The sequence below is a fragment of the Protopterus annectens genome, chromosome 16.part0 (assembly GCF_019279795.1).
Source record: "Protopterus annectens isolate FY-2018-M chromosome 16.part0, PAN1.0, whole genome shotgun sequence".
In the NCBI taxonomy this organism is placed as follows: domain Eukaryota; kingdom Metazoa; phylum Chordata; order Ceratodontiformes; family Protopteridae; genus Protopterus; species Protopterus annectens.
Window position 1 is genome coordinate 379,404,019 of NC_056750.1, and position 23,381 is coordinate 379,427,399.

General features: G+C 42.4%; 1 protein-coding gene across 1 annotated transcript in view; it reads right to left on the minus strand.

Annotated features, from left to right (window-relative positions):
• Positions 1-23,381, minus strand: part of CNTRL (centriolin) — a 4,034,091-nt gene that overhangs the window by 917,308 nt on the left and 3,093,402 nt on the right. The window lies entirely within an intron of this gene.

Below are 23,381 nucleotides of genomic sequence, written 5' to 3' on the forward strand. Positions count from 1 at the left end.
GTGCAGGGCTTCTATTTTTTGATTTGGGGGCAGGTTTGGCATTCCTCTTTTTACTGGTAAAGTGTGGAAGTAGAACCGGTAGCCTTGGTCTATGGTTTGCAAAATCCACTTGTCTTTTGTGATATAGTGCCAATTTTTCGAGAATAAGGCTAACTTTCTGCCTAATGGTGTTGCTATTTGCTCCCTGGTAGGCGGAGTCAGAGCCAAGTCACTGTGACTGTCCTGTTGCAGTGGCAGTGGTTGTGTCTGAGCCTCGGTTATTGCCTTGCCACTGTCGTCCTCTGTAGGCACCTCCTCTGGATTGATTTCTGCCCCTAGAGCGTCTGTTCCTGCCCCTTTGTGATCTTGTGGAGTCAGGAAAGGACCAGTTTTTGGCAGGCCAGTTCCTGCTAAACCTTGGTGGCTGAACCTGTAGGAAATCCTTAACTGTTTGCACAGATTTTGCCTTCTCTTCCATTTTCTTCATTACCTGCTGGGCAGGTTCCCCAAATAGACTGGCCTTATCCATAGGAGCATCCAATAGCTTAGCTTTAACATGATCCGGTAAGACCTGTTCTTTCAACCATGCATGCCTTCTTATCACTGTGCCAGTCATGGCTGATCTAAATGAAGCCTCCAGTGCATCACAGCCACATTTTAAAGAATGGTTACTAACCTGTTGGATGTTATTCACCATTTCTAATACATATTTCTTATCTAAAGATTCATCAGAGGACAGCTTTTTAATTAACTGATCAAGCATAAACTCTTGGTATTGGATCATGTGAAACTGGCAGTTTAAAGCTCTAGCTGAGAGAGTAGCAGAGGTGTAGACTTTTTCCCCCATCTCTCTAAGGACCTGGATTCCCTTTCAGCGGGAATAGGGTTTTTTGCTGTGGTCGTGGCTACTGCCTTAGGCCCCTGGGATATAGTTTCGGGGTCTGCAAGTGGGGCCTTGAATAGGTGGTGATGAGTGTCTGGCACCCTGTAAAATCTATCTGGTTTGGCAGGGGCTGGAGGTAAAGAATCAGGTGCAGTGCAGACATCATTAAATGCATCGTCCACAACAGACAGGACAGGAGGTATAGCTAAGGGCCTATGTTGTGGTAAGTGCAGAAAAGTCCTAAGCCTTTTTCTTGAATCTGAGAAGTCTTGTCCCTGCCATTGGAATTGTTCTCTCATGGCATGTAAGGTTTCCCCAAAGGAGAATTCCTCTGGTGGAGAGGCAGCTGGAATGGATTCTTCAGCATCTGAGTCTTCATAATTGGAAAAAGGAGCCTCTGGCTGGTCTGTAATGTCTGAGTCATCCGCAGAATCATCAGAGGACACAGGCTCGGGGGGCTCTGTTCTAGGTCTCTTTTCTGGGGGCTGAGAGGCCCTGTCTGGGTGAGATTGAGTTCCCCTAATTAAGGATATTAAATCTTCTGCCAAAGTAAGCATTTGTGAACTAGAAGTGGGCCTGAGTGAGGGTGGTTTAACAGGCACTGATTTAGTTGATTTGGCTGCTTTAGCCCTGGCAAAGGCCTTAATAGACATGGCTGCAGGAGGCCTAGCAGCACCACGTGCTGGGGTAGAGATATCCAAAGGGATGGTGTCTGATAAATCAGTAGAAACCACAGTTGTAGGAAATATTTCTGAGGCTGATTCAGATAAGGTAGCAGGAGCCTCAGTAGTAGTCATGGATTCGGCTGGAGATTGACCAGTTTTCTCGGTTTCGGCTGAAACCGAGACACTCGCGGCTTGCTTCACCGTGGTTTCGGCCGAAACCGCGGACCGCGAGTGTCGGTCTTTTTCTTTGCGTTTTTTAACAATTTGGGTAGTCGGAGGATCCGACGGCATAATGTACGCAAAATCTGAGCCGAAAAACTGTTCAGCAAACTCCGACCGACGCCTAAGCGTTCGTCGGTTGAAGGAAGCACAGGCCGAACAGGCTGCTACGTCGTGGTCTGGGCCTAAGCAAGGCAAACAGTAAGAGTGGAAATCTTTATGAGGTATTTGTTTCCCACAAGTTAAACAGTTATTGACTTTTTCTGACATCGGCTGAGGCAAGAAAGAGTCCCCAACGGGGTACTTAGCTTTTTAGAAGTCTTCGAAATAGTATTCGGTAGTAGTAATCTCTGGATCTGACCGACCGGCACTTGCGAACAGCTTCTGCTTGGCGCCACGGCAAGAAAGACTGAGGAAAATGGCGTCGGCTGATGCCTTTATACCCGAAGACCAGCAGAGATGACGTCGGGTGAAGTGCGACATCAGCCGAAGCCGGACCCGGACTTTGGAATCCGGCCGACCGAGGGGCTGCCTGACGACAGGACAACCCATTTGTTATGACTGCAGATGCATCCATGAAGGACATCTGAGTTTTTCCATAGTTGTGGGACATATGAATCAGAGATTGATCTGTTAATGAGAATGATAATTGGAAGAGCTATAGAATCTGCTGCAAGTTTTAAGTATTCAGCTGGGAGGCCATCAGAAGACGGGAAGCATGGTTTTAGTTTTGACAGCAGTTTATGAACTAGGGAGGGGGGTACCGGTTGTAATGTACACAGAGAAGTGGATGGGTTTTTTTGCAATTGTAATTGATGTGGGGGGAGTGGTTAGACAGTGTATTGTCATTTATGTTGCCAATCATACTTTTGTTAGTTTGTAGTGAGAAATCATTAACAAGTTTTTAGATAGCACAAATAAAATGAGAACTGGGCAGCCATGGTGGTGCAGCGGTTAGCATTGCCACCTCACAGCAAGAGGTTCTCCAGTTCGATCCTCGGCTGGGGTGCCTTCTCTGCAGAGTCTGCATGTCCTCCCTGTAGTCGCGTGGGTTTCCTCCGGGTGCTCCGGTTTCCTCCCACATCCCAAAGACACGCTGTAGGTGGATTGGATACTCTAAATTGGCTGTAGGCGTGAGTGCGCGCATATGTGTGCCTTCTGTGGAAGGTTGGGCACTGGGCTGGCAATACAACACTGTAAAAACTACTTCACTGCCAATCATGAGCGGGTAGGTGATCCACTGTGGCGACCTCTAACCAGGAAAAGCCGAAAGAAGAAGATGATCAATAAAATGAGAATTGAAGGCTTGGGTAATTTCTTGAGAGTCTTTGTCAGGAGATGGGGAGGGGTTGTGTTGAGTACCAGGATTTAGGAGAGAGAAAACAGAGTTCCAGAACAATATGGGGTTATTTTGTTGGGTAGTGAGTTTAGTGGAGAAACAGCTTTTTTTATCATTGATGACTTGCTTTTTGGCATTGTTCCGGAGTTGTTTATATCTGAGTTCAAGTTGTGAGGTTCCATTTCTATGCCATTCCTTCCAGGCTTTATCCCTGGAGGTAAGTGATTGTTTAGTTAGCCATGGGGCATGGTTAGGCTTTACTCTTTTGGTACGTGTGGGGCCAAGACTGTCCAGAATATCTAAAAAGACTTTATTGAAGTAGTTGACTGCTTCATCCAGTAGGAGAAATTTGGTAAGGAACCAGTTGCGTGTTTTTAGAGACTCTAAGAATTATAGTTGTTCAATGAAATGGGTAAGATTCCTAGTTGTTCTTAGACAATGCAGTTTGTCTATTTGAAGTTAGGTTCTATGGTTATAGGTAGGAAGATGGTCACTAAAGGTATTAAGGTTATTCACCTTAAGTACCTGCATCTAATATCTTACTCTCTTCTTTATTGAACTTACCCCATTTTATCATCATCCCCTTCCACTTTTACTTATAACCTTATGCTTGTATTATGTATATGAGCCTTAAATACATAGCATCCACTGAAATCAGGTTATCTTAAACCACCTCTCTGTATGGGGTCAATAAACTTATCTTACTTGACTCTTCTCCTCTTCCCCTTTCAAATAAATTTCAGCTGTTTCAAGTGAACACTTTCTTCATGAAAGTGAGAACACAGATAGAAAAGGAAAGAGGATGTGGATATCAGGTTGAAATGGATTTGAGAAACCACTGGATTTTCCTCATGTGGTGTTTTAAAAATGTGATCATAAGGGTGAACGAGGCCATGTAACCCAGAACTCTTGAGGGATTCCCGTGTTGTAGAACTGTTCTGGTGAGCTAGGTCTAGGAAATGGAGATGGTAGAAAGACATCTTTTGTGAGGGGAGGAAAGCTGCCATCAGAGAAGTGTCTAAAAAGCAATCTAGAAACACTAACCTGTGGGTAAGGACTAAGTATGACTTTTCCAGATTTAATCTGAAATCCAATGCCAGAAATCAGATTCATGGTAAAATGAAGGGATACCAAAGTATCTTGGGTGTAACAAGCAGAGATGAGGCAATCCCTCAAGTAGGTGTAAATATAAACCCCTTGAAGTCTGCTGAAGGGTATGACTGGAACAAAATACTTTGTGAAAACCCTTAGAGCAGTAGAAAGACCAAAATGTAAATAAGAAAACTGAAAATGTAATACCAGTGCACAGAATATTAGAAAACATTTGCTGTCTTTGTGATCAGGAATACAAAGTCAGTCATCTTTGAAGTCTGCAGTGATCAGATAACCCTTGGATGGTAAAAGAGGAAAAAGTCTATAATGTAAGTGTTCTGAATTGAGTACTAGTAGAATAGTTTTCAGATTTGAAAGGTCTACAATTAGTCTCCAGTTGCATTCTTTTCTAGGTACCATAAAAATTCTTGGATAGAAGCCTTTGGCTTGTTAGGAATATGAAGCAGACTGTATTACTCCTTGAGACAACAGATGTGCTTGGATTAGGGGAACATTGAATTTAGTTATTTTGGGTCAGAGGTGCCCATGTCTAAAAGTGAGAAGATGTCCACTTCAGTCTTCTATACTGAATTATTTTCAGTACTCAAGCATCTGAGAATGTTTCCAGAGATGTATACAGTGGAAATACTGTTTGCAAGTTTGGAAGATATTCTGGGGTTGGCAGGGGAAGAGGGGGATAAAGTCCGCCGAGAGTTATACATTTATTTTGAAAGGAAGGTCCTTGAAATTCATCTCCTTTCTTTTCTGAATCATCCCGACATTTTTTTTTTCTTAAACTGCTTTTTAGGTGATTTGTGGTGAAAGGGTTTAAAAAGCTTACAAAAGGAAGGCCCAAGATTAGATGGGTAATTCCTTTGGTACTTGGGGACAGGGAAGAAAAAGAGTTGTTTGATATCCTGCATCAACTTTCTTCTTTTTTCTAACTTTTTAAATACCTCAGCTGAGGAACTACCAAAAGTACAGCTCAGTCAATTGGAGCATTTACAATGTGCATCTTAATGTCCACAGGGAAGATTTGCAGTCTGGCACATGCATTCCTATGCAAAAGTGAACCTGTGGCAGCAGCCCTAGATACAACATACACTGCATTATAAGCACACTTAATGGGTAAGCAGAACTAATTATACTAAGTAAAACAGATTCCTTTTCCTGATTTTGGAAGGCTAGAAATAGGCTATTACATGTTAGCAAAAACAGAAATCAAACATTTTGCCATGTCTGTCTTGGCAATTAGTTGCTTTAAAGACTAAAGTGGATGAGGTACAAATCATTTCCCCACTCCTGTCAAAAGCATGACTGCCCTTTTCATTTGGGATGTTGGAAAAAGAAAAGGTTTTTGAACTTCTGTTCCCAAGAAGGAAAGTAGCAGGGTCAGCAAAGTTTTTTTAAGAAAATTATGATAATCTAGAACTCTATAAAGTCTATCTGGATTTCTAGGAAGAGAAGGTTGACAGTCAAGACAAAAGTTGCATTAAAAGCATCCTACAAAGCTCCAAGAACAGGAGGGACAGCTAAAGGCTTTGAAGAATACAAATGGAATAGCTCACAATATATTTTCTGAGATTCAAAAACGTTCCTCCCTTCCAACTAAAGAAATCTTTCATTTTAAGCATATTACCACAGAAAGACATCCTCGGTGAGTCTGAATCCGTGATTTCAGACTCTCAGAGAATAGTGAAAAATAATTGTGAAGCACACTCAGAACTTCTACAACTAATTCAGAGGTGGTATCTTCTTTTGAGGATGAAGATCATCTCTCGTTTGTGTGTGTGAGTAAACACTGAGGTTGAGGACTGAAAAGACATGATGGCATTAAACAGACTCTTGGCAAAGCTGAACCAGTCCTACTAAGGACCCTTCTATATAGTATGAGTAGAAGAAGAAACAATGCTTAGTTTCTGTGTCTTTTTCTTAGCAGTCTTAAGCCTGTTAGCTTTGAGAGAAGAATCTCAAGGCCAGATCTCCATAAGCAACCCTGTGATTTGCTCTTCACCATAAGTTGCTGAATGTCTCTACCAGTCTCAGTCAAAATAAAGTGAAGTTCTCCCTTCTTGGCAGTGTCTACTAAGGTATGGACTGAACGTCCCAAGGGCTTCAAAATTGCTTCAGTGGAGATATCAGTCCCAACCAGAGAAAACAAGTAGATGTCAGTCTCTTCAGAAACATCATTTGACAACCTTTTCTTCTTTTTCTGCTGGGGGTGGGGTCTGCTGATGGTGAGTTGGGGGCCATAGTTGCACGTACCAAATCCCTAAGGCATCCAATTTCAAGAAAAAGTCTCAGGGAGTTTAGTCTGCCCCTTACACTCATAGGGTTGAAGGAAAGACAAATTTACAAGACCTAATGCTGCGGTGTTCTCTTAAACAGAATACACAAGCAGTATGGGCATCCCTGTATGTGATCTGTCTGCTACATCTGCCCTTTGTAATAGAAATTTGAAAGAAATTCAGATACATTTTCCACAGAAAAGGGAAGCTCCCCAGTGGGAATACATATCTGCCCAAAACTGTAGGTGAAGCTGACCACCAATACTTATGCAGCTAAGCTGGCCAGAAGCCAAGCTAAGTGTACATATGGAAAGAATGTCCTTATTTTTGGCAAACTCATGCATTCCTCTTGTATCAGCATTGTACGGATGGAGGGAGGGACCAAATACTGCCACAGTGAAGAGAAGGACATCTACTGTTATGGTAATGTTTTATACAACTGTACTATGTTCGTCTATATCATTGTTACAATATACTTCACCTTAGAGAGAGTACAAAGGTTCAAGCAAAGGAATATGAGGTGGAAGGCTGGAAAGAGCCATCAACGAACCCATGCAGAATGGCTCTAGCAAAACCTGCTCTGGCCCTAGAAACTATATCCAATTTATAATGCTTGGTAAAGGTATGCACTGAAGATCAAGTAGCTGCTTCAAGGATGAAAGTGGTGCCCAAACTCCTGACGAAAGCACCAGAAGAGGCAACAACCCTAGTGGAGTGATCTCTGATGGAAGTAGACAGACACTTGCCATGAAAATAACAACAAAAGGAAATGGCCTTAGATATCCAGGAGGAGATGTTTTGCTTAGAAACAGCCAAACTCATTGTCCAGGGATGAAAGGAAACAAAATGCTGGTCAGACTTATGTATGGTCTTAGTTTTATCCAAACAACACCCGAGCTGTCTGTGCAAATCCAACGTATGAAGGACCCTCTTGCTAGCAGACTGAGGAGAAGAAAAAAATGAAGGGAGTTGTGCTGCCCTGGGCATAAAAAAGAAGTTATGTACTTACCATAATATTCCATCTGTGTTGTCCAACTTAATTTATCCTTGACATGTGGGTTCAGTTCCGAATATTGGAACAGAGTAATCTTTTACTGTAGCCTGCGAGAACAAAAAACTCTCGTGCTTAAGTCCTACCCAGAATGTCCTCTCCACTTTACCTCAGATCAAGTTTGCAGATAGGAAAAGATAAAGTATAATCCTAATAAGACCTTCATAGAGACTATATCTGGCACCATGGGTGAAAATGTTTATAACTAGAACCATAAATCATGCCACCAAGAGGTCTGAAAGGAAGGGGGATGGAGAGTCAAGGATAAAGGAAGATAAACAACACAGATGGTACATTATGGTAAGTACATAACTTCTTTATCTGATGTTGTCAATCTTTATTTAATCCTTGACATGTGGGACGGAGTCCCCAGCTACCTTACATCTTGGCAGGACTCATGGAAGGATATTGCCGAGCACCATAGAACCAAATGGCGCTCTTCCTCTAGAGACCAAATCCAATTTGTAATGAGTAATGAAGGTATGTGGGGTAGCCCATGTTGCTGCTGCACAAATTTCATCCATGGAAGCGTTAGATTGGAGCACTGCTGAAGCACAGACTGCTCTGGTAGTGTGCGCTTTAACAGGCCCAGGTAATTCAACTTTTCTCTTGTTGTATATAAAGGAAATACAATATTTCAGCCATCTAGATAAAGTGAGTTTGGTAAATGGTCTGCCCATTTTAGTACTTGAAAAGGAAACAAACAGCTGGTCAGACTATCATGTCTTTTGTTCTCTGAAGACTGAAGTGTAATTGTCTATGAATGTCTAGTAAATGCATACAGTATGTCCCTTTGTTTGAAAAAATGGGAAAAATACTGGTAGTTTGACTGTCTGATTGACATTATTTTCTGACACCACCTTTGGCAAAAAGGAAGTGTTTGTTCTTATTGAAACCCTGTCTTTCTGAAAATCAAATAACGAGGTTTTCAAGAAAAGCTTGAATTTCAGAAATCCATCTTGCAGAAGTTATTGCTACCAGACATATAGTTTTCCAAGATAAGAATTTCAAGATGCAGTCAGCAGCAAGCTCAACGGGGGAATGAACTATGGTCTGTAACACCAAGTTTAAATCCCAAGGTGTATATGGATCCTTATATGGGCGGCCACTGTGGTGCAGTGGTTAGCCTTGTCGCCTCACAGCAAGAGGTTCTCCGGTTCGATCCTCGGCTGGGGTGCCTTCTGTGCGTAGTCTGCAAGTCCTCACTGTGGTCGCATGGGTTTCCTCCCACATCCCAAAGACATGCAGTAGATGGATTGGACACTCTAAATTAGCCCTAGGTGTGAGTATGTTTGTGTACCTTCTGTGGAAGGTTGGGCGCCGGGCTGGCAACCCGACACTGTAAAACTCCACTGCCAATCATGAGCGGACAGGTGATGCGCTGTGGTGACCCCTAACTGGGAAAAGCCGAAGAAGAAGAAGAAGAAGAAGAAGAAGATATGGATCCTTATATGGGGTTTTAACATCAAGGTCCCTTTTAAAAATGCTTGGCAAAGGCTATTGAGAAATTAATGAACATTCTTTAAACCCATTATGAAAATCTGAGATCGCCTCAAGTGGAATCTTGATGGCAGAGGAAGAGGGCCCTACTTCAAACAGCAAAGCTAAAAATTCCAAGACTATCAATAGGAGGAGAGAAGGGATCAGTGTTATTATCATGAGCCCAGAAGGAAAATCTCTTCCATTTACTATTGTAGAGTTTTCTGGTGGAAGGCTTGTGGAAGGCCACAACAACACTATAAACGGAGGAAGAAAGTTTAGTACGCCTGGCAATCAATGGAAGTGGAGAAGCCAAGCCAGAGGTTTTGAAGGTTTGGGTGAACTAATCCCTTTGGATGGGATAGTAGATCCAGATCTGGGTCCAGAGTCCATGGTCATTAAATTAGATAAGGCCAGAGAAAGGGGAACCAAATGTGTCAAGGCCAGAAGGGAGCAATGAGGATTATGTTGCTGTTCAACCTGACTGCTTTCTTTACAAATCGAGGAATTAATGGGAAGGGGGAAAAGATGTACAGGAGTCTGGAGGGCCAATCATGCAGGACAGCATCTATCGGGGACTCCCTCTGAGGGGGGACGAGGGCAAAGTAGTTGCTGCACTTGGTGTTCAGGGCAATGCAAAAAGGTCGCAGCAAGGCTAGCCCCAGTGATGAAAGATCATTTTCGCCACTCTGAGATTGAGAAACCACTCGTGAGGCAGAAGAATGCATCTGCTCAGTTTGTTTATCACATTGGATCTCACCGGAATATGCATTGCTATCAGAAAACAGTTGGAAGAGATCGCCCATTGCCAGACTCAAAGCTTCTTGACAAAGGAGGTACGACTTGGTTCCTCCCTGTTTGTTGATGTACCAAAATACCAACATATTGTCTGTTTGAATCGCAATTGTTCCTAGAGGGAGAGTAGTTTGAAAGGCCTGCAACACGAAAAGCACTGCCCACAACTCTAGAACACTAATGTGCAAGCTGGCCTCCATGGGGGATGAAGTGCCTTGGACCATCTTGCCCAGATAATGCCCCCACCCCATCTGGGAGGCATCCATCATCACTATGGCTTGGGCTGACAAGGGACAAAGGGGCGGCCCTGGAGAATTTCCTCTGATTGAATCCACCAAGCTAGGTCTTTCTTGCAACAGTTGGTAATTAAAATCTGGTCTGACATTGGTTGATACAGAATGGACCACTGGGATGATAAAAGCCATAACAAAACTCTCATGTGATATCTCACCAGGGGAACTAACGTGATGCCAATGTCATCAAACCTAGGGCTTGCAGAACTAGCCGTGTGACTACTCTCTTGCTTTTGATAATTTTTTCCACTTGGTTTTTGATCTTTTGCAATCTTAGATAAGGTAGGGAGGCTATGCAAGCATTGGTATTTAGTGCTGCTCCTATGAACTCTATAGTCTGAGTTTTTCATAATTTACCGTAATCCCCAGGTTGGCACTGGTCTGTAGAACATAATCTCTTGCTTGTTCTAGTAGATGGCTGGTGGGAGTAGTAATGAAACAGTTGTCTAAGTAAAGAAACACATGGAATCTGCACAATCTCAAGTGAATTACTACTATTGCCATGCATTTGGTGAACACCCTGGGGGGGCTGGGGTGAGACCAAAGGGCAGGGTTCTGAACTGGTAATGACTGACTCCCAGCTGAAAGTGGAGAAATCTCTTGGAGTGCTTGTCCATTTTGATGTGGTAATACGCATCCTGGAGATCTATACAGCACAACCACTTGTCTTTCCATAGAAATGGAAGAATAGACTAAATATCACCATCAGGAATTTTGTTTGTCAGACCGATTTGTTCGAAACAACTAGATCAAAAAATGGTCTCCAGACTCCTGTCTTTTTTGGCACTAAAAAGAATCTTGAGTAAACTCCGGATTTTAACTGGTCTGGCGGGACCCCTTGGATTGCTCTCTTTTTCTAGCAGTTTCTGAATTTCTCGTATTGCTGGTACCTGCTGACTGTATGGAGCGTCTGGGGTTTTTTGCAACTGTGGGGAGGTAAAAGGAAGAGTATTGAGTACCCTTTGGTTATAATCCTCTACACCCAAATATTAGGCGTGTCAGTGCAGGGATAAGCATCCCCCAGACTGCCTCCAGAGGAAGGCAATTGAGCTTCTTTTCAGGAGCGCTGATAGGGTTTACAAGGAAAGGTATCTCTCAAACCCTGACTTTGTGAGCCACTTCTGCCATGTGGACAGTGTCTTCCATTAAAGCCCCACCATATGCCCCTGGGGTGAGCCACTGCCATGTGTGTTCTGAAAAGACCCTTGGAACTTTTTGAGCCACATTTTCCCACTCCTCTGGTTCCTAGAAAAGGATAGTTGAGGAATAGAAAAATGTATGCCCACCACAGAAAGAGTCTTTCTATCCTTTTCTCACCTGGACAAGATTTCTTGAATTTTAAGAACAAAAAGGGACAATCTGTCAAAGGGGACACTGACGAATGAAGACCTGAATGGCTCTGCAAATTCACAAAAGTGGATCCAGGCATGTCCCCTTATGGCTATGCCTAATCATGCTGCTCTAGTCATCCCTTCAGCTGCATGTGCTATGAGCCTTATGGACAAATTGGAAATGGTCTCTAGTGTGGCCATCTGAGAAGCAACCATATCTTGGACTTCATCAGACACTGCTCCTGCCAGGGTATATGTTAACTCCTTAATCAGATCCCTTTGGAGTCTAGTGACGTGTGCCATAAAGTTCAGAGTGTAATGCAAAGGTCGATAAAGCATAAACCCGCTTTCCAAGCCTATCCATCACCTGAGACTCTCTACTGACAGAATGGCTAGTGGAACTTTCCCCTGACAGTTCTTTGTTTTGGCTGCTACTACCACCATGGCATCTACTGGCAATTCCTTTTCCCAAAACTGATGGTTCTCGGATGCATTTAAAATATTATCTGATCTCTTGGGGATCAGTTATATGGCATCAGGAGCCTCCCAGATCCACTGCGAAATCAACTTAACAAACTCGTCAGCAGGCAGAGTAACCCAAGAGGTAGATGGGTTGAGCACTGAACTCTTGCAGGTACGCTGATTCCTCTGAAAAGGGCTTTAGGGATGTCCAGCCACCCTTCTGTTTAAGAATCTCAAGGATGTTTCCAAAGGAGACATCTTCCGGGGGTGACCGTGAGGAACCCTCCCCTTCATCAAAATCAGTGTTCTCTGTGATGCATTCCTCCAGGGAATCTAAGTGTTTCATCTTACATTTCCTCTTCTGATTGACCTCCTCAGTGGGATGATCCGGGGAGGTATCAGAAGAGGACAAAACCTGAATAGGTGCCTCTGCAGCTTTGGCACTTGCTGTCTAGGTTTTGCGATTGGAGGAAGCTCTGGACAAGGTGAAAGATCAGGGAACTGCTCCAATAGGGGAAGAACTGACTGGATCTCCACAGTGACTAGGGCCCCCTCCATGATCTGGAAAGCTGGTCCTCCTGAAGAGGGAAGGAAGCCCGGAATCAAGAAAGACTGCCTTGGAACCATGGTCACTCCCCGCTCTGAAAAAAACGCCCCCAGAGCCAAAGCTGGGGTACAGCTAATGCATGCCAAAGCCCCAAGGTGCAGAGATGGCTCCAAAAACATCAGAGCTGATTCCCACCCCTTGGAACTGACAGCATACCCTTGACACACAGTTCTCTGGATCTGAAACAGCCGAAGAACTCAGGGTAGAAATCGGAACCAGAGATGAAAATCTCATCGGGACCAAAGCAGTCAGCATCAGGAAACTCAGAGTTGGGATTCTCCAAGGCCTCAGAGGAGATTAGGGGAGGAAGAGTAGGTGGGAGTCACAGGAGGAGGGGTTCCGGTGGAACAGAGGACACACCTGCAAGTCCCTTCTCTGCAATCAGCTGATCCACCAACCTGAACACATCCATTTTTGTCAGACTCTTGGTGGAATGAATTGACTGGGCAGGGGGGGATTTTGGTCTTTCCAAAAAGGGGGTGGGTAACTGACCAGCAAAGTGATCTACAGATGAAAATTCAGTGCTTTCAGTTGGAACTGAAGATATCAGTGTTGAAATGGGATATGGCACCGAGGCTGTCAGCTTCATGGATTGGTCTAAGATCTGCACCGATAACTTTTGCACAGATGGAAGAGACACCTTTGGTGCTGATATTGGCACCAAATTATCTTTTGTAGAAACTGTCACTTCTGCAGTGGTAGAAGGAACAAAAGTTGCAAGTTTTTGGGTCATCTGTGCTGAGGGAGAAGCTGGCACTGATCGACTCCTCTTTTTATGTTTGTCAAGTTTTGAAGATGAGGAAGGGGAAGAACTATCCATTTTGTTTTTGCTAGAAAGACCAGATAAGGCCTCCTCAAAGGAAGATTTTATCATCCCTTTTAATAACAATGTATTCTTCCTTTCCATCAGGGCCCAGTGACTAAAAGCATGCCAAATTGAACAATCCTCTTGCAAATGCACCGGGCCCAGGCAATAGACACAAAGAAAGTGCCAATCAAAACTGGGCATTTTACAGCCACATTCCTGACATTTCTTAAAACTGGAGGTGTCTTTAACTTTGTCGGCCATAATTTGACCTTATGACAATCCAAAAATTTGAAATACAATAGAGAAATAACACTTAGGTCGACAGCAAGATGGCGATGCATTTGTCACAGGAAGCAGCAAACAAGATCTGAGTTAAAATGGAGAGGAGCATTCTGGGTAGGACTTAAGCTTGAGAGTTTTTGATTCTCACTGGCTGTAGTAACGGCCGAGTTGGTTCTGATATTCAGAACCAAACCCACATTTCATGGATTAAATGAAGACTGACATTATCAGATAGAAGGATTCATATGAAGGGTCCCTGTGAAAAAACAAAAAAGAAGGGATGGCCAAAAGGGCCTGAAGCTCAGAAACACTCCGAGCCAAAGTACCAGCAAGCAGTAAGATAGTTTTCCAGGTACCATTTTGCACAGAAGCTGAACCTGCAAGCTCAAATGGAGCTTGGGTCAATTTTTCCAAAATTAAATTAAGGTCTCAAGGAGGAGGAATAGGCTTCCTTGGGGCCTAAGGTGCTGGACACCTTTAAGAAACTGACCTCAAAGCGGGAAGCCAAGGAAATATTCCAGGGCAAACAGGCAGAAACTGCTGGCAAATGGACCTTTACAGAAGAATAGGCTAAGTCAGACTGGACTAACTCACACAAATAGAAGAGAACCAGAGGGCCACCCACTGTAAAAGTGTCCTAGTTAGGAGCATGGTACCAGACAGAAAATCTCTTCCATTTGGACATATAAGAATTTCTTGTTGCAGGTTTTCTTATCTCCTGTAAAACCCTGAGTACATCCTCAGTAAATAGGTTTCTATAAGGGATCAAAACCCTAGCATGCACAGTGTCAGCTGAAGAGTGGACAAGTGAGGATGGATGAGTGATCCCTTGTCCTGTGTGACGAGTTCCAACCATTGAGGTAACTTGTGGTGACTGCTCCCTGGGCCAGATGCATTAAGCGGGGAACCAGTGCTGTCTTGGCCAAAAGGGAGTCACTAGCAAGAATTCAGGGCAGTCCAGCTGACTCTTCTGTGGGACTCTTACAAGTAGGGGAAGGGAAAGCACAGAAAAACATCCCCTTCCAAGGAAAATGGCACTGACACTCTGGAACAGAAAACAGGGAGCTACCTGTTTAGAGCAGATGCAAACATATCTACCTGAGGAACACCCTGCTGACAGATTATACCCAGAAACACATCTCTGTGAAGCATCCATTCATGAGCCTGTGTTTTGGACCTTCTCAAAGAGTCTGCCACTTGACTGTGCTCTGAAGGAATATACACTGCCTGAAGAGTTAACTGATAAGTGCAAGCCAGATCCCAGCCCTGAAGATCCAGCCTGCAGAAAAGGCAAGACTTTTTGCCCCCCCCCCCCCTTGCTTGTTGACATACCACATCACTGTGGTATTGTCCATATAAACCTTCAGAGGGCCTGGAGAGAGCATTGGGTAAAACGCCTTAAGGGCCAGAATCAGAGCTCTCATCTCTTTGATGGAGGGGGCAGAGACCTTGAACTTTCAGGTGACCACAAAAAGCCCCCCTCCACCACATTTGAAGAGTCCATGAACAGTTCTTGAGAAGGAACCAGAGGCTGAAAGGGCAGGCCTGGGTTGAGGGTAAGTTGTTGAATCCACCACTTAAATTCTCGCTTTAAACAAGGAAGGAAAGGTACTCTGAAATCCAGAGTGTGGCAATGCTGAAACCAAACTGACTTGAGGTACCACTGATGCTTCCATAAGTGTAGTCTGGCAAGAGGAAGCACTGGAATACAAGAAGCCATGAATCCCAGGGCTCGAAGAAACTCCGTCTGGAACAGCAGTCAGAGGAAGAAGACACTGAAGGAAAGTTTTCAAGGACAAACTTGTGGAGGAGAGGCCAACATTGGCATTGTCTGAATCCTCAATGAGATACACATGATCCTGACAGGCAGTCAGGACAGACTTTGGAAATTAATAGTGAACCTTAGACTCGGAAGCAGAGATATAGTATATAGTGAACTCCAGCTCCTGAAACTGGGAGAAGGCGTCTGAAGCAACAGGTCATCTAGATAAGGAAAAATCTGAATGCCTTGGAGTCTGCAAAAGGCAGTCATAGTAGCTAGGCATTTTGTGAATACCCTTGGGGCAATAGAGAAGCTAAAGGGCAAAGCACAGAACTGAAAATGAGACAAAGAAATAGAAATTTAAAAACTTGCTGAAAACAGGGTGAATAGGAATATGAAGGTAAGCGTCCTTTAGATCCAAGGACACCTGAAAAGTCTGGGGTAGTAAAAGAGGAAACAGGTTTTGAAGAGTAAGAATCCGAAGAGAAGGAACCTTGAGAAAGGTGTTGAGGAAGAATAGATCTCAAAGTGCCTTCCTTTCGAGGAACCAGGAACATCTGGAGTAAAATCCCTTTCTTACTTGGAGTAAAATCCCTTTCTTACTTGGAAGGGGGACAGGTTGAATAATTCTCTGGTCCATCAGGGATCCAAGGATCTCTGAGAAATGAGGAAGCTGTTCCAGAGGAGGAGGATGGAAAATCCCTAAAAAAGGAGGAAGAGACTTTCATACCATGAAGTAACCCTGACGGATGATAGATAGAACCCAAGAATCCAAGGTGATGAATTGCCAGTTTGGAAGACAGAGGATGAGCTGAAGGAAAAAGGGAATGTGGTACAGCAGTAGTGGGGGCAAGACATCAAAGAGAAGCAGGCTTGTCAGTTAAAGGAGGCTTCTGGGCCATAGCAGCCTGAGAAGACTTAGCAGGAGAAGTTTGACTACCACTCTTCCTGCCTTTAGTGACCTGACAAAGCTGCCTGCAAACAAAAGCAGGCCTAGTACGATAATTCCTCTATAACTTAGGAATAAGAGTGACAAAAATATGTTTAAGGTCATGGAAAAGCCTTACTTTGTTCTTAAACAGACAGACATAGCAGCAGCAGCAGTCCCAAAAAGATTTTTATTATCCAAAGAAGCATCCAGCAACTTGGCCTTAATGTCATCAGGTAAAGACTGCAGACAAAGTCAAAAGTAATGCCTCATGTTAGACCCCAAAGGCAGCAGCTCAGGAAGAGCTAATCAGAAGCATCATAGCTGCACTTGACAGAGTGGTGAGCCACTTGAGATGCAGAACCCAAAACAGACACTGCAGAAAACTTGCTTTCAGAATCAGGGAGGTCAGAAATAACCTGACAAGCCTGAGCAATCAAGGCCAGGGCATATCTGGTCAAGTGGGTATGGTAATTGATGGCCCAAAAGGCCAAAGTAGAAGCAGTATAAAGCTTCCTATCAAATCTCTCCACTGTCCTATTATCTTTATCTGAAGGCAGAAGCATGTAAGATGGCAAAAGCTTAGAAGACTTGTCAGAGAAGACTGACATCACAGCAAAGTTGGCAGGAGGACATCTAAATAAGAACCAACAATCTGCAGGAACCTTATAGAACCTGTAAGGTTTCTTTGCAGCAACAGACTGAGAAGCAGGAGACTTAGAAGTAGCTATAAAGGTGTCCAACAAAGCAGCCGACAAAGGAGGCACTGCAGAAGGTTTAGGAGTGTCTTCCTGAAGCAGCTCATAATACCTTTTCTGAACATCAGACACCTGAGAAGAATCCTACTTAAAGTATTCCATCATTCTAGCTACTGTGTCCCCAAAAGACAATTCCTCAAAGGAGACTCAGACTAATGAACTCCTCTGCATCAGAACCACAAGCAAAAGCAGAAAGCATCCGGGAAGAGTAAGACAAGAACCCTTCATCAGACTCTAAATCCTCATCTGTCGATCAGGTTCCCTAGTCCATTTGGAAGGAGTTGAAGTCCAAAAGGGAGTAGGCACAGAAATCCCTTGGGGAGGCTTCAGGGCCATTAAGGCATTAAACAGACCCTGAATAAACTCCTGCCATTCCATATGAGGAACCTTAGGGTGTACAGAAGAATGCTTAGCCTTCTGCTATTTCTTGGTAAGGACATCATCCCTAATAAGATTCAATAAGAGTACCCGGAACCTCTTCCTTAACCAGAATCTGTGGAATCCCTCTACAGCCCTCCGAGATAATCAAAAGTGGTTCCCCTCGACATCTGGAGCAGACTCCTGCAAAACCTCAGAGGATGTGCAAAAGGAAGGATCCATGCCAGACTCCAATGGGGTTGCGGCAGAGGAATCTGACGCAGACACTGAATGGCCTATACAGCTATTACCTGCTTCTACAGAAACATCTGACAGAAGCTGGACAGGCAAATAATCAGTTCAATATTTCTTGGCCTTCTTCTTACTTAATGGTGTCTCAAAGTTAATCAATTCCACCATGCTACCCTGGGCTAAAAGTTTAAGTATCTGTTTCTTGGGATAGATGGCAAGGGAAGACAAATGGCTTCCAAGAGTGTTAGGCACAAATGTCTTAAAAAGTGACAGGATATATGGTCGTGAGAAACACCCAAAAAAAAAAAAAAAAAAAAAAAAAAGACTGTTTGTGATGATCCTTATGGGGAATCTGCCTCCCACATTGACATCTTCCCTTCTTGGATAACATGTACTCTAGGTAACCAAAACAGAACAAGTCCAAAAGAAAAAGAAAAAAAAGACCCCGAAGGGGCACAACAAAAGGGTGTTCAGACTGATGAGCGATGATGGCATTCGGACTGGCAGCAAAGAACTTTTGGGTAACTACGTCCATACATCACCTTTATGCTATACATGCTATGGAAGCATGTGTGTGACGTATGTCTCATATAACATTTAAAGGCTTTGGTATAATGGCCAGACACTGCAATATCCTTGACAGGAGATCGCCAAGATGAAGAATACTGAAATAGTAATACAGAAGGACATCTTGAGCTTCCACCAATTATCAAAGAGTTCCATGATGTCTAGGACTTCAGCCTTATGCCATGACGCAGAAAAATTTCATGCCTCCCAAAGGGGATGTCTTGGTCTAGAGTACTGTTTAATTTGTGAATGAGTGACTTGAAAAAGAATGTTTAATTTGTGAATGAGCGACTTGAAAAAGAAGGAAGGAGTCCAAATGAAAGAGACCAGATGTTACAGCCTTTCCCCTCCATTCCTTGCAGACTACAGACTATAGAAGCTAAAGTATTTTTCATCTGAGACCATAAGAGACAAGAGGGTATGATTTGGCTGCAAAAGATAACATCAGGGAACTGGGGAGGGGGTTGTTCTGAACAGGAGGTACAGAACGGGGAGAAGGGTGGAGTAGGCAAAGATTGCAGGTATCAAGTACTCTCTGAAACTACTACCTCGTGGAGAGGGTTGCATGGTCTTTCAATGGACTTCAAAAATGGGTGATGGAAAGGAAATCCACAGAACCATTTAAGAAGGCATGGCACAAATGGAGAAGACATGAGGGAGAAAAGGCAGGAAAAAAAGGGGAGTTAGAATGTTGAAAGTATTTAAAGGATATACTACACAGGCTTTTGCCTCATTCTATCATGAAGTAAATGTAATGCAGTGTAATGTAATAAAACTGCTTGACAAGTCAATACTGGCTCAAAGTTCTGCTCTCCATATGGTTGTGATGGACAGAAATGGTAGGAACATACAAGAATGAGAATGACAGTTATACAGCTGAATGTCAACATTTCAAATGGGTATTGCTAAAAACTGCTTTCAGTGATCCCTTAACAATGCATTTTACCTACTGTTGTACAACCACGGAGTTAGCATAAATACTTGGGGATCTTTCCACACACATGAGGATGCAGGGGGGCTCACCACCCTACAGCAAAGATTGTTCTGGGACTTGAAGAGACAGACTTTCAAGCATAAGCTTTCAAAATACTGTCAATTGCGGTAATGTCGTCTGACCTAGCATCATGAATCTGCACATACATCTTGACTCTTGGAACTACGAAGACCCAAGTCAAATAGGTGTCAGAGGGAGGCAAGGATCATGTTAAAAAACAAATGACCAAAAAGGCCTGCTCAGGGTGCCAACCATGCTCTGCAAGGATGTGCTGCTACACTCTTGAGGAGAAATCCCAATATGTATGAAACAGCACAAGCATATCTAATGTGAGGGGCATACAGTGGCCTCATCTGATAAGAAAGGACACAAGGACATCTCCTTTACTCCTGCCAGTTAGTAATCCTCAATTTGCACGAAGACAAGACGAGTGTATTCTATAAGTCTCCAGTAGAGGACATAAGGACTTGCTCCATATGAGATGACCAGCCATTATGACAATACGGCTGTTGTAGTACAGACAGGTTGGGCCCAATACCCAGGATACATACACTTGAATAAGTGACTGAAAAGAATACACTTCTCATGTTCCAATACATGCTAAAGGAGAGTGGGCAACACAAGACAAAGCAGAAGCAATCTGTGATATAGCCTTTGAAGGTAACAGTTTAAGTTAATGCTTGACCTAAGGATTCTTTACCCTTGGCCAAGTATCATGTGAGAGATCTTTCTGCTGGATAAGACAAGAGAACATCTGTGATAGTTCTTTATACTATGTAGTTCTGTTTTTTTTTTTAAAATTTCTCCAAGATTTTTGGGTTTCTAATACCATGACCAGAATAGACCCCATTCCTAAGTCAAAGTATGACTAAAGTTTATGAATTAGTATTGTTTCAGTCTTTGATGTTAACTAAAAGTGCTTTTCACAACACCTGCAATGTGCCCAGAATTGACTCCTCCTGCAAATCGTACAGACTGAAAAATCTTTTTTATGAGACCCATTGCTCCTACTATTACTGGAACTGTAATTTTCTTCCACATTCCCCTTGCTTCTGCCTGCAAATCCTTGTATTTTACGACTTTGTGTCTCTCTGTACATAAGGCACTGCAATCACTGAATGTAACAACTTCAATGATCAATGCTGCTTTTGTCTTCTTTTCCTGGAATACTAAATCTGTTTTTTTGGCATCTAGTTTTTGAACTGCTGGTAATGGGTGATCCCATGTGATACAGACTATTTTCTAAAATGCTTTGTGGCTCATGTTTCCAATGTTTCTCAGCTACTTCAATATTATAATGTTTGCATAATCACCAATGCAACAGTATTGCCACGTTATTAAGCCTTTCAGAATACAGGCCTTCTACCATTAGTGCATCACATCCAGTAATAAAATGTGTGACTGTTTCCAATTCTGTTTTACTAAACCTGCATTTATCTGCTTCTCTGACATGTTCAATGGATTATGTAAATCAAGGTGTACATAGTCCACCTTTCTGGGCCACCAACATTAGTCTTTATCTTTTGGTTTAAAATTCATCTCTCTTTAACCATTCCTGCATTAAATCCTGATCAACATGAGGTTTTTCAGGGTTTGTTTGTACTTATAAAACTATATTTATGCATTTTCCACATTCCTTCCCATCTCATCCTTCACCTTGTATTCTTTCTTTTTTTTTTTTTGCGCATTCAGTTGTTGCCTGATTTTTATCTACTTCTAGTTTGATTTCCATTCCCACTTGACACAGATATGCTTCTGCTAACTAAGCAGGGAAGTCACCTTAGACTTGTTCTCTTCATGTTTTAAAGTTTCTCTATGTTTGGATCTTGTGAGGTCAGCAAATATGTATGCTATTCTACGACTGCAGACCTCTACATGTAATTTCGCGGAGGCCCATACCTCCTCATATCAGGGAATATATAATCTTAGTATACACTGATTTTTACAAACCATTTGAAATGCATGAAGCATTTTTCTTGTTTTGTTGTCCAACTGATCCAATACCTTTTGGAGCCAGTCAGTCATCCCAAAACTGCAAGTTAGAACAGGAAAAGCAAATTGGTTTACAACTTGGACTTTCTTCCTAGATGTCAGAGCTGTTTTCAGTATTAATTTCAGTCTTCTAAAATATTGCTTACTAATCAATTCCCAAATATTTATACACTCCCTCTTGCTCATGTTCTTTTAAATCACATTCCTGTTCCAAATTGATGTTTTCTTGGTGCCATAGCTTTCCTGCTTTAAAGGTTGCTTTTGCACATTTATCAAGACCAAATGACATTCTTATATCATCTGAGAATGTTTTGACTACTTGCAGTTATGCTTTCAGTTGCTCATCAGATGAACTAACAATCATCCACAAAGAGAAGATAAGACGTCTTTACACTTTGTTGTCTTCTGGGAGCCAAATTGTAGCCATGACCTAATCTATTAAGTAGACAGTTTAATAGGTTAAGGGCAAGACAAAAGAAATGCAGTGACAGAGTCACCCTGGAATATCCCCCCGTGAATTTTTGTTTTTGGGATAATAATTTGTCCTTTATCATGGCTTAGCTGCAAAGTAGTTTACCACTGTTTCATGGTCACTGTAATATACTTGATCAATGTATGGTGTATCTTAACATTTGTAAGCACTCTTTTATCCATGAATGTGGGATGCTGTCAAAGGCTTTTTTGTAGTCTATCCATGCCATTCATAGATTCTTCCCCTTTTTACAATTCTCCATTATAATATCTCCATTATAACTTTATTTAACAACAAATCATCATTTGTTCCATCTGAATTTCTTAACCTTTTGTTCTATTGCCATGACCGAGTTTCTTCTAAATGACTATAAACTCTGTAGGCATCAATTCCAGTGTATAGTTTATACATCGTTGGAAGGCAAGTTATTGGTCTATAGTTTTTAGGATATCCTGCAGGTTCACTCTTTAGGAGGAGTATCATTTTTCCTGTTGTTAACCAGGTTGGCATCTGTTTGGGGTGTGCATATAAACAGTTCTTACTCATGGATAAATCTTCATGTAAAGATGTTAATACTTTTAGCCAGATGTTAGGTACTGCATCTGGGCCTGGGGTTTTCCAGTTAGGAGCTTTTCTTAAATTTGTTTCAATTTCTCTGGCTGTTACTTCATCACATTTCATATCCTGCAGATTTGAACTTCTTATTCTTCCTTTTACATCTGCTACCCATTCAGCACATTTGTTATGTTCCACAGGATCTTCAGAGATATTTCTCCAAAATAAGTCTATTTCTTTTTTTTTGGTGGTGCTTACATTCCTTTTGCCTTGTTTCCCAATTCTCTATAAAACTTTTTAGGGTCATCAATAAATCACTTATTTTGTACTTTTTCTTTATATTTATCTACATATAGTCTAACTTTTTCTGCCTGTGCTATCTTTAGTTTACTACTTGCAATAGTGATCTTGGTCTGTTCTGACACTATGCACTGCTTTTATCACATCTATCTTTCTGAGTATTTTTGCTGATCTGTTCCCTCTTCTGTACTCTTCTAATAGCAACACTTCTTGTCTTAACTGCTTTATAGTTTTCTCTATTCATTACTTCCATGACTGCATTTGACTTCTCCCTTTCCCTAACTTCCCTGTGGTTTTGTGGTAAGACTTTATCTGTTATTAATTTAGCTGCCCAGTAATATATCCTGTTTACTTCTGTTATAGCCACAAATTTCTAAGAACAGTCTTGATTACTGTGTTCATTTGTTTTATCAAACTTCTAACATTTTGGGTCTTACTGACTTTCTGTAGCCTACTTCTTTCATTGATCTTAGTATTTCTATTCATCTCTATTAAATCAAGGAATTCTTCCCTTAGATCATTTTCTTCTACTCTAAGGGCACATTCTTTGTTGTCCGTTTCCTGCGGGCGTTCTACAAAAAGTTCCAGAAAATCTTCCTGTGCCATATTCTCTTCAACTTCACCCTGTGTCATCTGTTGCTGTCTCATATGGGAACTCACTAGCCTATCACTTCACAACATTGACTGCGTCAAGAGTTGCCACAATTTCATGTTCATTCCCTTGTTTTGCAACTCCAACTGAACTTTTATACTGGCTCCCTACTGAAGGCTCCAAAGTATCTTCATATGGCAACTGATCCACTGATATCTCCTTAATTTGGAGATTCATTATTCTATCACGCTGTGATGTTATCAGAGTTCAATTTTTGTA